Below are 17,401 nucleotides of genomic sequence, written 5' to 3'. Positions count from 1 at the left end.
GTAAGTCAGAACGCAGGTTCAGAGATGCCCATCTCCAGAAGCGGTTTCCTCGTAGTCTGCTTGGCCAGCCTGTCGGCAAGTTCGTCGCCTGGGATGCCGACGTGTCCTGGGGTCCACACAAACACCACTGAACGACGGGACCGGTCAAGGGCATAGATGCACTCCTGGATGGACGCTACCAAAGGATGGCGAGGGTAGCACTGGTCGATTGCTTGTAGGCTGCTCAAGGCGATAATACACAGAAGAAACGACTCCCCGGAGCATAAACGGACGTGCTCAAGAGCACGAGATATAGCCACTAACTCTGCAGTGAAAACACTGCAGCCATCAGGCAAGGAATGCTGTTCAAAATTGCCTCTGTGTACGTAGACGAAGCCAACATGACCATCAGCCATCGAGCCGTTGGTGTAAACCACTTCAGAGCCCTGGAAGACGTAAAGAATCGAGAGGAAATGACAGCGAAGAGTGGTAGGAGTAATTGAGTCCTTAGGGTCATGCGAAAGGTCCAGACGAATCTGCGGCCTAGGCGTACACCATGGAGGTGTATGCGGACGGACCTCGATGGGAGGTGGTAAAGGGAAGAACTCCTGTTCAGACAGAAGACCTGGGCCGCCGATGCGGGAGATGAACTGCTGTGGGTGGAAAAAGGAGACGGTAATTCGGATGCTCAGGAGAACTACGAATGTGTGCAATGTAACTGGCGAGCAGTTGTGCACGTCGGATCTGCAATGGAGGGACTCAGGCCTCCACCGGGACACTGGTCACCGGACTCGTTCTAAAAGCTCCCGTCGCTAGGCGCACGCCACAATGGTGCAATGGATCGAGTACTTGCAACGCTGAGGGCGCTGCCGAACCATAAACTACACTCATGGATGGCTCCCTGTAGGCGCCGCTCAGCAACACCAGTACTGGTGGAGCAGTACGAAATGCAGAAGTCATCTGCATACAGAGACGATGAGACGGACGGCCCTACAGCTGACCGTTAATGGCCACTAAAAATAGTGATACACTCAATACAGAGCCCTACGGGACCCCATTCTCCTGGATATGGGGGGAGGGGGGATTGTGGGAGGCACCAACGTGGACGCACAAAGTAAGGAGCGATAGGAAATTCTGGATAAAAATCGGGAGTGGGCCTCGGAGACCACACCCGTATAATGTGACAAGGATATGATGTCGCTAGGTGGTTTCATACTCTTTGCGTAGATCAAAAGGGACAGCAATCAGGTGTTGGCGTCTGGAAAAGGCTATTCGGATGACAGACTCGAGGGACACAAGATTATCAGTGGTAGAGCGACCCTGGCGGAATCCACCCTTACACGGAGCCAGTAGACCACGTGACTCCAGGACCCAACCTAACTGCTGACACACCATATGTTCCAGCAGCTTACAAGCAACGTTGGTGAGGCTGGTGGGCCGGTAGCAATCCACATCAAGCGGATTTTTACCGGGTTTGACCACCGGAACAATGGTGCTCTCCCTCCATTGCGATGGAAAGACGCCATCGCACCAGATCCGGTTTAAGATGACGAGGATATGGCGTTTGTAGTCAGACAAGAGATGTTTAACCATCTTACCGTGGATCTGATCTGGCTCAGGAACTCTGTTGGGATAACGTACAAGTGTGCTGAGGAGCTCCCACTCCGTAAATGTGGCGTTATAGAGTTCACTGTGGCGTGCAGTGAACGAGAGGACTTTCCTTTCCATCCGCATTTTGACGGTGCGAAAGTCTGGGGGGGGGGGGGGGGTTGGATTTCCGACGCTGAGGCTCGAGCATAGAGCTCAGCAAAGTGCTCGGCAATCGCGTTTGCGTCGGTACATAGCACGCCATTGATGGTAACGCCAGGGATACTTGTTGGGGTCTGGTACCCAAATGACTTGGGAAGGTGATGTATGGCACCCAATAATCGGCAAGTACCTCTCCCAACACTTCTGTTTCCGTCGTTGTATAAGCTGGCGTACACGGGCACAGAGCCACTAAAGGCTATCAGATGCTCTAGGTAAGGGTGTCGCTCATGTCGCTATATAGCTCGCCGATGCTCTGTAAATGCTTCAGCGACTTCCGGCGACCACCAAGGGACTGTCTTTCGCTGGGGGCACCCTAAAGAGCGAGGGATAGCGTTTTCTGAAGCAGAATCCTTTGTGGTAGTCATCGATATTACCATGTGGAGAGTGTCAGTGACATCAGAGGTGAAAGTTTTCCAGTCCACTTTGTTTAAAGCCCATCTGGGCAGGTGTCCGCGGGCCTGACGCCGGGGCAGTGACAGGATTGGTTGGTTGGTTTAGAAACGGGAGAAGGGACCAAACTACGAGGTCGTCGGTTCCCTGTTTCTAATAAAACAATACCATAAGTGTGAGAATAAAACAGACAAAACATATAACACAAAACAGAAAGAAAGGAAAAGCCGCAAGAATGAAGGGAAGGCAACGAACACTAAAAGGAACAAAAGAGGACAAGAAACAAATGAGAGACGCTAGGAACAGAAGAGAGTAAAACATGAAAGCAGATTACAGTGGCTGGCCAACCACGAGAATAAAAAGGGAAAGCCAGCCAAGGCGCAATACATTAAAACTTCCACCCTAAAAGCACTAGGGTGGAGGACACGGAGGAACAAAGGACATGCGCTAAAACCTACATAGAAGTATAAAACCCACTCTCATGGATAAAACGTAAAACTAAAGCTGCTGTCGAGGCACTGTCACCCAACACCGAAGGTAGGATGATGGGAAAGCTAAAAGTCCGCCGCAGAGCGGCTAAAAGTGGGCAGTCCATCAAGAGTTGGACGACTGTCATTTGGGAGCCACAGCGACACTGAGGTGGGTCCTCGTGACGGAGTAGATAACCATGCGTTAGGCACGTATGGTCAATGCGGAGCTGGTAGAGGACAACTGATTCCCTGTGAGAGGCCTGTATGGAAGACTTCCACGCATTCATAGTCTCCTTAATGACACGCTGTTTGTTGTGCGTGCTGTTATGCCATTCGTCTCCCAAAACCGGAAAACCGTGCAGTGTAAGAACGCAGGTCAGCTTAGGAGATGCCTATATCCAGAAGCCGTTTCCACGTCGCCTGTTTGGCCAGCCTGTCGGCAAGTTCGTTGCTAGGGATTCCGACGTGTCCTGGGGTCCACACAAACACCACGGAACGGCGGGACTGTTCCAGGGCATAGATGGACTCCTGAATGGACGTTACCAGAGGGCGGCGAGGGTAGCACTGGTCAATAGCTTTCAGGCTGCTCAATGAGTCAGTACACAGGAGAAATGACTCGCCGCCAGCTCTGCAGTGAGAACACTGCAACCAACTGGCAAGGAGTGCTGCTCAATATGTGCTCCATGAACATATGCGAAGCCTAAGTGGCCATCAGCCATTGAGCTGTCGGTGTAAACCACTTCAGACTCCTGGAACACGTCAAGAATCAAGAGGAAGTGACAGCGGAGAGCGGCGGGGTTAACGGAGTCCTTAAGGCCATGCAAAAGGTCCAGACGAAGCCGCGGCCGAGGCGAACACCATGGACGCGTGCATGAACGGAACGCAAGTAGAGGTGGTAAGGGGAAGGACCCCAGTTCAGAGAGACGGGACCGCACGCGAACCGCAATCGTTAGCCCCGATCTGGGCCGCCGATGCGGGAGATGGACTGCCGCGGGCGGGAAAAGGAGACGATAATTCGGATGCTCAGGGGAACTATAAATGTGTGCTGCATAACTGGCGAGCAGTTGCGCACGTCTGATCTGCAGCGGAAGGACACCAGCCTCCAGCAGTACACTGGTCACCGGACTCGTTCTAAAAGCTCCTGTCGCTAATCGAACCTCACAGTGGTGCACGGGGTCGAGTATATGAAATGCTGAAGGCGCTGCCGAACCATAAACCACACTCCCATAGTCAATTCGGGATTGGACAAGGGTTGTGTAGAGCTGCAGCAGCGTAGAGCGATGTGCACCTCAACTGGTGTTGCTCAGGCAACGGAGGGCACTGAGGTGCTGCCAGCAGTTCTGCTTAAGGTAACAAAGATGAGGGAGCCAAGTCAATCGAGCGTCGATAACCAGTCCTAGGAATTGATATGTCTCCACTACAGGCAGTGGATCGTTATTAAGGTAAAGTGCGGGTTCCGGATGAACGGTACGACGCCGACAGAAGTGCATGACACACGACTTTGCGGCTGAAAACTGGAATCCATGGGCTAGAGCCCATGACATAACACCAGTACTGGAGCAGCAGTACGAAATACAGAAGTCGTCTGCATACAGAGAAGGTGAGACAGAGGGCCCAACAGCTGCTGCTATACCGTTAATGGCCACTAAAAACAGTGGTACACTCAATACAGAGCCCTGCGGGACTCCGTTCTCCTGGATATGGATGGAACTATGGGAGTCACCAACTTGGACGCAGAAAGTATGGAGCGAGAGGAAGTTTTGGATAAAAATCGGGAGTGGTCCCCGGACACCCCACTCATACAATGTGGCAAGAGTATGATGTCATGTAGTGTCGTATGCTTTAAGTAGGTCAAAAAAGACTGCAATCAGGTGTTGCTGTCTGGGAACGGCTGTTCGGATGGCAGACTCGAGGGACACAAGATTATTAATGGTAGAGCGACCCTGGAGGAAGCCGCCCTGACATGGAGCCAGCAAGCCACGTGACTCCAGGACCCAACCCAACTGCTGACATGCCATACATTCCAGCAGCTTACAAAGAACATTGGTGAGGCTGATGGGCCGGTAGCTATCCACATCAAGCGGGTTTTTACCGGGTTTTGAGCATCGGAATGATGGTGTTCTCCCGCCACTGGGATGGAAAGACGCCATCGCACCAGATGATGAGAAGACGTCGCTTGTAGTCAGATGGGGGATGTTTAATCATCTGGCTATGGATGCGATTAGGTCCAGGAGCTGTGTCGGGGCAATGTGCAAGGGCACTGAAGAGCTCCCACTCTGTAAATGGGGCGTTATAGGATTCACTGCAGTGTGTAGTGAAAGAGAGTACGTTCCCTTCCAGCCGCCGTTTGAGTGTGAAAGCCTGGGGGATAGTTCTCCGACGCAGAGGCTCGAGTAAAGTGCTCGGCAATCACGTTTGCGTCGGCACATAACTCGCCATTTATGGCAACACCGCGGGCAACTGCTGGGGCTTGGTACCCGAAAAGACGTTTGATCTTTGCCCAGAAGTTTGGGAAGGTGACGTGTAGCACCCAATGGTGGAGACGTATCTCTCCCAACACTCCTTCTTCCATTGTTTGATAAGGTAGCGAACACGGGCACGGAGCCGTTTAAAGGCTATGAGGTGTTCCAGGGAAGGGTGCCGCTTATGCCGCTGCAGAGCTCGTCGACGCTCCTTAATTGCTTCAGCGACTTCCGGCGACCACCAAGGGACTGCCTTACGCCTCGGGCGCCCTGAAGAGCGAGGGATCGCGTTTTATGTCGCAGAAACAATTGTGCTAGTTACCTGCTCAGCCATCACATCGATGTTACAGTGTGGGGGAAATTCAGCGGCGACAGCAGAGGTGAAAGTTCCCCAGTCCGCCTTGTTCAAAGCCCATCTGGGAAGGCGTCCATATGCCTGACGCTGGGGCAGTGACAGGAAGGCGGCGAAGTAGTCACTACCACATAGGTAGTCACGTGCTCTCCAGTGGTTAGATGGAAGAAGTCCTGGGCTGCAAACTGACAAATCAATGGCCAGCTTACTACCATGAGCCACACTGAAATGTGTGGCGGCCCCAGTATTTAAGAGGCACAGGTTGAATTGCGACAGTAAAGTTTCAACACCTCTGCCTCGGCCAGTAAGCATGGTACCGCCCCACAAGGGGTTATGGACATTAAAATCTCCCATAAGTAGGAAAGGTTTAGAGAGTTGATCAATAAGTGCAGCTAATACATTCAGGGGTACTGCACCATCTGGAGGAAGATATACATTGCAGACAGTTATTTCCTACGTCGTCCTTATTCTGACAGCCACAGCTTCTAGAGGGGCCTGCAGACTGAGTTTAGGACATAAACGCAAACTCTACCTGACACTCGATTATAGTCGCTACGGTTCTTGTAATATCCCTTATAGTCGCGGAGGGCAGGGGTCTGCATTGCTGGGAACCAGGTTTCCTGGAAGGCAATGCAGATAGCAGGTGTAAAGCTTAACAGTTGCTGTAGCTCAGCCAGGCGGTGGAAAAAGCCGCCATAATTCCACTGGAGGAGACTGGGAAGGCATGGAACATTAGATGAGGCAGTTTACACCTCAGAGTCACCTGCTGCCACCAAATTATTGCCTGAGCAGGCCAAATCCATCGTGTCTGAGGGACTGGCGAGATCTAGGTCCTCAGCGGACGCCAAAATCTCCACCCCATCCTCAGCCACAGAGCTTGGAGGTAGCGGTGGTGTGGTGTGTGAGTGCCACCGCAATTTCCTTGGTCTTAGGTGTTTTCTTTTTGGATTTGTCTCGCTACTCCTTGGGTTTCCCTGGCTGGGAGGACTTCACTGGCTCGGTCTCTGGGACTGAGGATGAGCATGAAGCCCTATGACTAGCTGCTTTTGGGCTCGTCAGCCATTGGTGGGTGTCGTCTTTCCCACTAGAAGAAACCTGGGAAGGGAGTGAGCCAAGGGACCCTTCCTAGCAAGAGAAGCCAAAGACGACTTATCCTTTTCCGGATTAGAAGTGGGGATGAATGTCCCCGATGGTTGGGGGCGGGGGTTGTTGCTCCCAAAGTAGGTGGTGGAGGAGCAACAGGGAGGGAAGTGCCCCCCACCATCAAGCGGGCAGGTGTAGTCTTCCAGCTCCGAGAGATGACCTGAGTTGGCGGAGCTGAAGGTGCCAGAACTGTTGTAGCGGCAGAGTAAGACCATGTCATACGCACAGCATGCAGGCATTCAAATTTTCTCTTACCCTCAGTGTAGGTCAGTCTGTCAAGGGCCTTGTACTTTCCTTTCTTTCTGGAGAATCCTGCAGTCAGGCAAGCAAGGCGAATGGTGCTCTCTGCAGCTGACACAGATGGGAAGCGGGGCACATGGAGTATTGGGATGTGATGAGCGTCTGCAATCTCGGCATGTGACACTGGAAGTACAGTGGGAAGACATACGGCTGAACTTCCAGCACTTAAAGCCCCACATCGGGGGAGGAATATAGGGCTTTAAATCACACCTGTAGACCATCACCTTGACCTTCTTGGGCAATGTATCATCCTCAAAGGCCAAGATGAAGGCACCGGTGGCAACCTGATTATCCTTTGGATCCCAGTTGACACGCTGAACGAAATGTACGAGTACAACTCGCCACTCTAAATTGGCGCGCAGCTCATCATCGGACTGCAAAAGAAGGTCTCTGTGAAATATGATACCCTGGACCATATTTAAGATCTTATGGGGTGTGATGGTTACAGAAACATCCCCCAGCTTGTCACAAAGAAGTAACTCCCTGACTGGGCAGAGGTGCTGTTTTGATCAAGACTGACCCAGATCTCATTTTGGACAAGCCCTCCACCTCCCTGAACTTGTCCTCTAAATGCTCAACAAGAAACTTAGGCTTCATCGTCATGAAAGATTCCCCATCAGCTCTCGAACATACAAAGTACCAGGGCGAATAAGATCCGCTGCCATCCTGACGTTCCTCTCATGGTGTGGTCAGGGAGGGGAACGATTTGGGGTGGTACTTTTGTGCATTCAATTGAGCTTGTGATCACTTAGAGACTGCTAGTGTTTCACCACCAGCAAGGGATGATGGACTACGCTTCATCGTGGTCATTCGCCCTGATGCCACCCACTCCGTCCAGGGGCCCTCCCCACGGGTAGCAACCAGCCGCAGCAAAGGCCATCTGGCAGTATGGCCATTGCCGATAGTCCCGATGCCGAAGGGTGACTGACATCTACTCCTTGGCATACGGGGGAGTCAACAGTGCAGGCATCAGCAGAGCGATCCCTGCATTGTCATGGGGCTACAACCAACAGGGTACATGATGGCCCCACAACTGACTGGCTACCATGCTGGATATCAGGTACAAAGAAGTCCATGGTCATCATTGACACAAAGTGACACTGCATAGTGCATTGTGGAAAACGCACCCAGGGAGGTGTCCTCCCCCAAGAGATGGAGAATGGGCGGGACTGCAATGTGACAGCGAGAAAGTGGGCTAAAGATCTCAATGCGCAATGGACATGATACATCATGTAAGGTGCCCTTCCCCAATTGGCTCGCCCTCCCGGAAAATTTGGAAAATGGAGGTCAAACCCTAAAAGGGACCACCACATAAAGGCCAAAACATGTGGCTTTTAGTTGCCTCTTACAACAGACAGGAATACCTCGGGCCCATTCTAACCCCTGGACCCACAGGGGGTACTAGGAGATCTTCACACGTGCTGAGACGACCTGACTGCTAGGTGCTTTAAATTTACTATGCACAGTTTTAAATGTGTGTGTGTCTGGATATTGCATGAATAATGATGCGGCCCACACTCGTCTTTTTGTCAGGTATCTGGCCAGATATTAATGAAGTTTGGTGACCTCTGGTCTAGATGATACTGGTTTTGGGAGTGCTGTGCTATGCTGATGAGACAGTACGCTCGTAAGGGGCAAACCTCCAGATGATTTGGGAGGCTGTTAAGAAGAAATATCGCCGCAAGCTGCCCGAAGGAAAGTTGTTCCTCAACAGGACGGTCGTAGACAAACAGCTAAAGTATTTTATCTTTCTTATCACACATGCTGCTTCTCTCAGTTATCAAATTTTATCTCTGCCCTCTTCTGCTAAGATGGCACCCAGCGACTTCTACCTCTTTCCTCGCATGAAGGTATTTCGAGAATGACAAAAAGGATTTTATAGGTGAAATGTTTCCCAAACAACCAAATAATCCAATGCTGGAAATAATGTGTCGTGTTAAAGGATGTAAATATTAGAGGATGACTACTATACCAGCGTGACTAGATTGCAGTTCACATTTAGATGCCTGGCGAAGCGTTCTTCGAACCACCTTCAGACCATCTACATCATTCCACTATCGAATAGCGCACGGTAAAAACGAACACTTAAATTGTTCGTAACTGTTATTCCTAGGTATTTAGCTGAACTGCCATCACTGAAGTGTGTGTGATTTATAGTGTAAACGACATTTAATAGAATCCTTTTATTACTCAGGTGGATGACGTCACGAACAGCCACGTTTGGTAACATACCAATATTTTGCCTAAATCATTTAGCCGTTGGTTTAGATCTTCTGATGATTACCCTCAAACAATCTAAGACGGCTGCTTAGACTGCCTCCTAAATCTTTTATATGCGTTAGGATCAGCAGAAGGTATGACACTTTCTTGGGGAATGATATATTACTACTTTTTTACTCGTTGGCCTTCCATTAATCACTGCGAACTGTTATTTTTTATGTGAACGTAAAGACATGAAACAAAGATCGCCATGAAGTTATAATGATTAGATGCGCACAACATGGTCTCTGTCATTCGCTATCTTTCTCATTTTGTTCGTTTACATTTCGTACCAAACTTTAATGGTTATTTTATCTACTAGTATAGTATTTCTAGTCACAAATCTTTCAAAGTGTAGACACGCGTTTACGTTCAGAGGGCGAAACATTATTCGTTAGCAGTCGCATTACAGTCAGCAATTCATTACACACAACACGATATGCGGAAATAACTCGTGAAATAACTGCAACATCCGACCGACTGCGGGTAATTAAAAACTGCGTTCCGCACCGGAAATCGAACAGTGAATTTTGGCTTCAGACGCCTGCTTCCAGGAATTTTACACCGGCAAATATAAAACTTTGCTTTCTATTCCAAATTTCCATTAGTCGCTGACGGAATATGCTCCGCATACTAAAATTTTTGTATCTGCTGGTACGCCGATAGGCAATAACCGCGAGATAAGCACCCAATAACTTGCATTTCAGTGGGAATGATGCGATGTTTCTCCCTTCCAGAGAATTTTTTGTTTCACGACTGCCTTGCGCGTCAATTTTTGAAACTGCGACGAACGATGCTCTTTTTATTCCTTTTTACTCTTCAGATTGACAACATGATGCATTCTCAGCATTAAGACAATTTTATGATAATGTGATGGTGGTGGTGGTGGTGATGATGATGATGATATGTGGAATCGCTCGACAGCAGGGTCCTACAATCTGTACTGAAATGTTATGAGTGTGTGTAAACTTTGTAAGATATACATCAAAGCAACGTTTAAGATACATTTTAAAAGTCACCTAAACCATACACGCCAACATAATGAAAGTCAACAAAAATATTATCGCAGATACACGAAGCTTCGCTTTAGGGATTAAGGTAAAAGCCTGTTCCGTCTTTATTTTAGCCATCTTTCGTAGTCTTATCAGCGCTTCTACCGCATCGTTTGCATGTTACAACTTTATTTGTATCTATTCTCACTCATACTTTCAATACGTTTTTGTTCTCATTTCAGACTTAAATTTTTTCATCAATCCTCCATACCGTTATTTGGTATTTGGTCATCAAAAACATATGTTCCCATCTTTAAAAAAATTCGTTTCGACTGACTTTTCTTGCCTACATTGTTTGAACATAGTCCACGATTTACAGTCGTATGACAATAGTTGAGTATCTTTGCTTTGTAGAATTTTGTTGCTAAATGCTCTGTTTACAGTGTCGCGTAACGTCTAGTTACGTCGTTTGCTGTTGACCCTTTTTTGTGATCGCAGAGGACATCACACTCAAGAAGAAGAACTACATGATACTTGTTCTAAAAATGGTTTTTGACGTATCTCTGATCGTGCTGGATATTTTTCTATAAAGGCTATAAATTTGTTTTCTACGACTATTATATAAATGGTTTTTGACTTTAGCTGTATACAGAATATTGCTTACTTTCAACCTTCCGTTTTGTCAATGAAGTAGTTTTAATTGGTCATACCCAAACAATATACACGTAATATGTACAGGCTCGGCAAGAATTGTAACTACGTACCTTATTCTCGACAGATGTTACTAGCTTTTAAATTTGAAGGCATCAGTTTTTATTCTGACGTCTCTTCTGCCGCCACACATTTCGTGAGGGGGTTTGCGAAATACACTACCCGTCATTAAAATTTCAAGTTTAGGACGGACAAATAATAACCAAATTTCACTTACTGTTCATATACAGTATGGTAGGAAGGATCATGGTAAACACAAACGGCAATTTACACATACAACTGTCACCTCTAGCAGCAACAATAGTCCTAACCCGAGTGGGCGTCGAGGCGAACCTGGGTTAGATGACAGACGTCGGTAGGTCATTCCCTGTTTCTTTAACTCTATGCAACAGTTCGTCGATCGTAATGGATAGCGGTGGTGTGCCGGTCGCTCGGCAACTAATAGCCTGATGTTTCTATTGGGGGCGATGTTTGGTACACGTACAGGACAGAGGAACACTCTTAACACCCTCCGTATCAAGGCAAGCCTCGTGTTATCGTCAGATGATAATATCATGGAGACCCTGAGGACAGTGTATAACCAACGGTCTCAACACAGTAAAATTAGTAGCTATGCGAATCACAGTCAATCATGTTGTGGATCCAAAGCAAGGCGTCCAGCGATTGATATTTTCAAATTCAAGGTTTATCCAGCTTTTTCAAGACATTTTTTTCCCTGTTACCTTTTACTTAAATCTGAGACCAACACCCTTTCTCCAAACTTCAAATTGATAATTATTAGAACACGCATAATTAATTACGTATTAATTCTTTAGTAGTATAAAGCAAAGATACAAACTAAAATATTTTTAAAATATTAAATACTATATTCTGATTTACAGGCAATAAACAATACAAAAATAAAAAATACAAATTCTGTTTTTACAAACATATATACATTGTACCTTGCCGGTTCAAGAGAACGAAGTCATGATAAAATGAATGAATCATTTAAATAAATTTTCTATCTCTGTCGACATCTTTGAGGCTTCACTCTTAACATATGTGCTCTTTTTGTTTCTACTTCTCTGATTTCAGCTTGCATTCGTTTGTTCCTTTTCTCTTTCACCTTCTTCGCTTTATGTTTCACATTGTCTTTGTACAAAGAATATGCATTGGGAAAACAGTGTACAAGACTTTCGTCGATGTTGAAATCTTCAACTCCATTTGCGTCCGGCATTGCGTAATGCAAGTATCTTTGATCAATAAGTCTCTCTTCTGTTTAATTTTTAACTATAAATTCGGAGTTTACAGAAAAGCGTACATTTTAAAAAAAGGGTGAATATTTACTTAATACCGATAATTGTATAAATGCTGCAACATAAATTGTGAAATTCATTCGTCTCCTTCGGTAACTGTGTTGCAACAATATTACTACAGGTTTTTGCACTCCGCTAGACGAAATGGCCGAGCAAGTATTTACAAGCTACAAATCTATCGACATCAGATTGCTAATTATGCCACGGTAAAACCGACGGCTAGCTTTAACTACTTCGTTCATAATATTGTGTCAGTCTGTTACGTCCAGCACTCGTTCAGCCCCATAGATCTGTTCGATACATATTGGTACAAGTCATTACTCTTCGTAACTATGACGTCTTGTTTTCGACTGCTGCCAACTCTAACGATCTAAGAGTTGATATAGTAAGCGTTACAGAATTACATAATTTTGAACATTGTAGTAAACTGAGTATGGACGTCTCTATACAACGCTTTTACAAAACTTATTACTTCCGTGTTTTTTTTTTTTTGCCGTAGTAGCTGATCTGTACTTTATGCTAGACCTCGAGGCAATTAATTCTCCCGTCTCTCCCCACATCTCACACGGTAGCACCAATCCGCTTCCTCGGATCCCCGCCTCATGCGACAGCTCGACGAGTATAAAACACTTACGAATCATTGAGAAATATTTGACAACACACGGATATTATGTGTACAACATTAGATTCCCCTTTGAATATTCTAATCTATTTGAAATACCACAGACAGTTTAAACTGATGATATATCAATACGGGTAGGGTACCGAATAAATTTTAAAAAATTGAAGTTTTAAATAAAATTCAAGGATTTTTCCCGTTTTATCCTAGGTTTTGAAATTTTCCGGCTTTTTTCAGGTTTTCATGCTTTCAAGGTTTGCTGGACACCCTGCAAAGGCACCCCAAACCGTACAATGGAATACTGAGCCCGTATGATGATGATGAAAAATGCAATATGGAAATGGTCTTCTCTGGGCCTCCACGCACGGATATTTACAGCCTTATATTGTACACACAACCGTGACTCTGAAAAAATGTGGTGCCCCTCCAATAGCATGTGCGACAAGGGGAACTGCAAATGCAGCAATGCTGATAATCCATGGTGTTCGAGACGACATTGCACAGTCCATGTCGAGACTTGTTTTGCTGCAGGCAGGATAATTTCCTGATTAAAGGCATGTCACAGAGCTACATGATCCTGCCCGACCGAGTGACCAACGAGCCTGTCCTCTCTCAAGCGCTAGTCACTTGGGGTCACCGAGATCCAGCGTGGCATTAAGAATGGCCCTGCTGAATCCGAGCTTCCATAGCCCCATGACAGTCATGAGATCCTGAAGAACGTGAGCAGCAGTATCACGGTACAATAAAATCGCAGTCTCGATTGGCCACGACCCTGTTGCTGTCAAATTCCACCACGTGCTGGAAGACGTGTTTCTGCTTTCACGAAACGTAACACGATCTTCTCACAAACAATCAGCATTCAAATGCAATTTCTAGGTAATAAATCCGCATTGTAGCGGTTCCTTCTATACAAAATCTAAATGGCGTTATTCCCGTCTACTTTGTGTAGCTGCACTGAAATTCTTATCGTTTGCATATTCCAAGCGCGTAGGGCACTTTATGGCAATTTGAAGGTTTCTGCATGCTGCCACTGAATAGGGAGAATACAAAAGGGAAATTCGGCTGGAATTCATGCGCCAAAATTTAGTGCGCTTGCGTAAAGTGTGTCATACTGAAACAGAGGAAATAGCTTTGTTTGAAGCCAAAGATGAACGGATACTTTTTGTTTATTTTACTAATTGTGTATTTCGGCTGATGGGCTTACCTAGAGGTGAACAATTGTTTGATATACTGCAGAAGTTAGAAATATATAACGAGCAGTAGTAAGAGAGAAGATCACACAGGAAAATAACGAGTGGTTCCTACGAGGCGGCTGATAGCAGTACATGACAAAAATGAGTTTCAGATTTTCTTTCTGTGGATAATAAAAGCTCATTAAATTGTAAAAACCTTTAAAAAATGGAAATGTGTTTTGCTTCTGCGCTTTTTCTACACAACTGTATACAATACTTCTCAATCGATTCTGAGGAAAGTAACTGCCACACAAAATTAATTTGTTTCGTATCTTGTATCACGGCTTGATGATGAAGTGCCATCTTTCTCAATATTGAGCATAATTTCCGAGAACTCGGTAGCGTAAAACTCGAATGGTTTGCAGTGGAAACTGTGATCGCTGGCTACTTTATGTTTGATTCATTTTAGGCTATACATTGCTGTGTACGAAATGGAGCTAACTTATCGAAATTGTTTTAGAGTTGGAACTAAAGCCGTATCTTACTATAGTATGGTTGGTTGGTTGGTTGGTTTGGGGGGATTAAAGGGACCAGACTGCGACGGTCATCGGTCCCTTTTTCCAAAAAAAAAGTAAAACCACCCAAAGAGAATAAAAAACGAACAACAGGAAAGACGTCAGACGACACAGGACAAGAAATACTCCTACAGAGATCAGACGAAACAAATTAAAATCACACAGAGTGTGACAGTGGTTGGCCGACCATAGAGATAAAAAGGAAAAGCCAACCACCGAGAACACATTAAAAACTCAGCGTAAAATCGTAGGCCAATGGCCAGAATCAACACAAAAGAACAGAACAAACACTCAGATGAAAGAATAAAAACTCCCTGCCCTAATAAAACGTAAAACTAAGGCAGCCATACCAGGGTCATCACATAAGAGGGCAGGGAGCGTATCAGGCAGCGCAAATGTCTGCCTGACCACAGCTAAAAGGGGGCAGGCCAACAAAATGTGGGCCACTGTCAAAGCCGCCCCGCAGCGACATACAGGAGGGTCCTCCCGGCGCAGTAAATAACTGTGTGTCAGGTGGGAGTGGCCAATGCGGAGCCGACAAAGGACGACAGAGTCCCTGCGGTTGGCTCGCAGGGATGACTGCCACACAGTCGTTGTCTCCGTGATTGCACGGAGTTTATTGGGCATGATCCGATTGCGCCATTCAGCGTCCCAAAGCGCAAAAACTTTTCGGCGGAGGACTGCCCGCAAATCAGTCTCTGGGAGGCCAACGTCCAGAGACTGTTTACTCGTGGCCTCTTTCGCCAGGCGGTCAACATGTTCATTGCCCGGGATACCGACATGACCGGGGGTCCACACAAAGACCACAGAGCGGCCGCAACGCGCAAGAGTATGCAGGGACTCATGGATAGCCATCACCAGACGAGAACGAGGAAAACACTGGTCGAGAGCTCGTAAACCGCTCAGGGAATCGCTACAGATAACGAAGGACTCACCTGAGCAGGAGCGGATATACTCTAGGGCACGAAAGATGGCGACCAGCTCAGCAGTGTAAACGCTGCAGCCAGCCGCCAAGGACCGTTGTTCGGAATGGTCCCCTAGAGTTAGCGCATACCCGACACGACCAGCAACCATCGAACCGTCGGTGTAAACAATTCCAGAGCCCTGATACGTGGCCAGGATGGAATAAAAGCGGCGGCGGAAGGCCTCTGGAGGGACCGAGTCCTTCAAGCCCTGTGCCAAGTCGAGCCGAAGGCAAGGGCGAGGAACACACCACGGGGGTGTACGCAGAGGCGCCCGGAAAGGAGGTGGAACTGGGAAAAACCCAAGCCCGCAGACAAGCTCCTTGATGCGTACGGCGATCGGACAACCCGACCGGGGCCGACGGTCTGGCAGATGGACGACTGACTGCGGGAACAGGACACGATAATTTGGATGCCCGGGCAAGCTAAAAACATGGGCAGCATAAGCGGCCAGCAAACGTTGGCGTCGGAACCGCAGTGGAGGTACACCTGCCTCCACTAGGACGCTGTCCACAGGGCTGGTGCGGAAAGCACCAGTGGCAAGGCGTATCCCGCTGTGGAGAATTGGGTCCAGCACCCGCAACGCAGATGGGGATGCTGAGCCATAAGCTAGGCACCCATAATCCAGGCGAGACTGGATTAACGCCTGGTAGAGCCGCAACAGGGTACATCGGTCGGCGCCCCAGCGGGTGTGGCTCAAACAACGCAGGGCGTTGAGATGCCGCCAACACGCTTGTTTAAGCTGCCGGATATGAGGCAGCCAAGTCAATCGGGCATCAAAAAGGACACCCAAAAACCTGTGGGTCTCCACCACAGCTAGAACTTCGTCGGCAAGATAAAGCCGCGGCTCAGGATGGACCGTTCGGCGCCGGCAGAAATGCATAACGCGGGTCTTGGCTGCCGAAAACTGAAAACCACGCGCTACAGCCCAAGACTGCGCCTTGCGGATTGCGCCCTGTAGCTGACGTTCAGCTGCTGCAATGCTAATAGAACTATAGTAAAGACAGAAGTCGTCAGCATACAGGGAAGCGGAGACAGAATTTCCTACTGCCGCAGCGAGACCGTTTATTGCAATTAAAAACAGGCAGACACTGAGGACAGAGCCCTGGGGTACCCCGTTCTCCTGGACGAGGGAGGAACTATACGAGGCCGCGACTTGCACGCGGAAGGTACGATACGACAGAAAATTTCTGATAAAGATCGGCAGAGGGCCCCGAAGACCCCATCCATGAAGCGTAGAAAGGATGTGATGACGCCATGTCGTATCGTACGCCTTCCGCATGTCGAAAAAGACAGCGACCAGGTGCTGACGGCGGGCAAAGGCTGTACGGATGGCCGACTCAAGGCTCACCAGATTGTCGGTGGCGGAGCGGCCTTTACGGAACCCACCCTGAGACGGAGCCAGAAGGCCCCGAGACTCCAGCACCCAATTTAAGCGCCGGCTCACCATCCGTTCAAGCAACTTGCAAAGAACGTTGGTGAGACTAATGGGACGGTAGCTGTCCACCTCCAGAGGGTTCTTTCCAGGTTTCAAAATGGGGATGACAATACTTTCCCGCCATTGCGACGGAAACTCACCCTCGACCCAGAGACGGTTGTAAAGGTCGAGGAGGCGTCGCTTGCAGTCCACTGAAAGGTGTTTCAGCATCTGACAGTGGATGCGATCTGGCCCGGGAGCGGTATCAGGGCAAGCGGCAAGGGCACTCTGAAATTCCCACTCACTGAATGGAGCGTTGTAGGGTTCAGAAGCGTTGGTGCGAAAAGAAAGGCTCCGACGTTCCATCCGCTCTTTAATGGAGCGGAAGGCCTGAGGGTAAATCGCAGAAGCGGAACTCATAGCAAAATGCTCTGCTAAGCGGTTTGCAATGACGTCGGAGTCAGTACAAACTGCTCCATGCAGTGAGAGCG

The 17,401-nt window shown here is 47.9% G+C and overlaps 1 protein-coding gene across 6 annotated transcripts in view; it reads right to left on the bottom strand.

The window, feature by feature from the left end:
- Positions 1-17,401, bottom strand: part of LOC126092138 (dystrobrevin beta) — a 630,369-nt gene that overhangs the window by 575,614 nt on the left and 37,354 nt on the right. The window lies entirely within an intron of this gene.

Source organism: Schistocerca cancellata, chromosome 7 (assembly GCF_023864275.1).
Source record: "Schistocerca cancellata isolate TAMUIC-IGC-003103 chromosome 7, iqSchCanc2.1, whole genome shotgun sequence".
NCBI lineage: Eukaryota > Metazoa > Arthropoda > Insecta > Orthoptera > Acrididae > Schistocerca > Schistocerca cancellata.
Note: the sequence above shows the minus strand (reverse complement) of the source record. Positions and strands in the feature narration are given on the sequence as shown.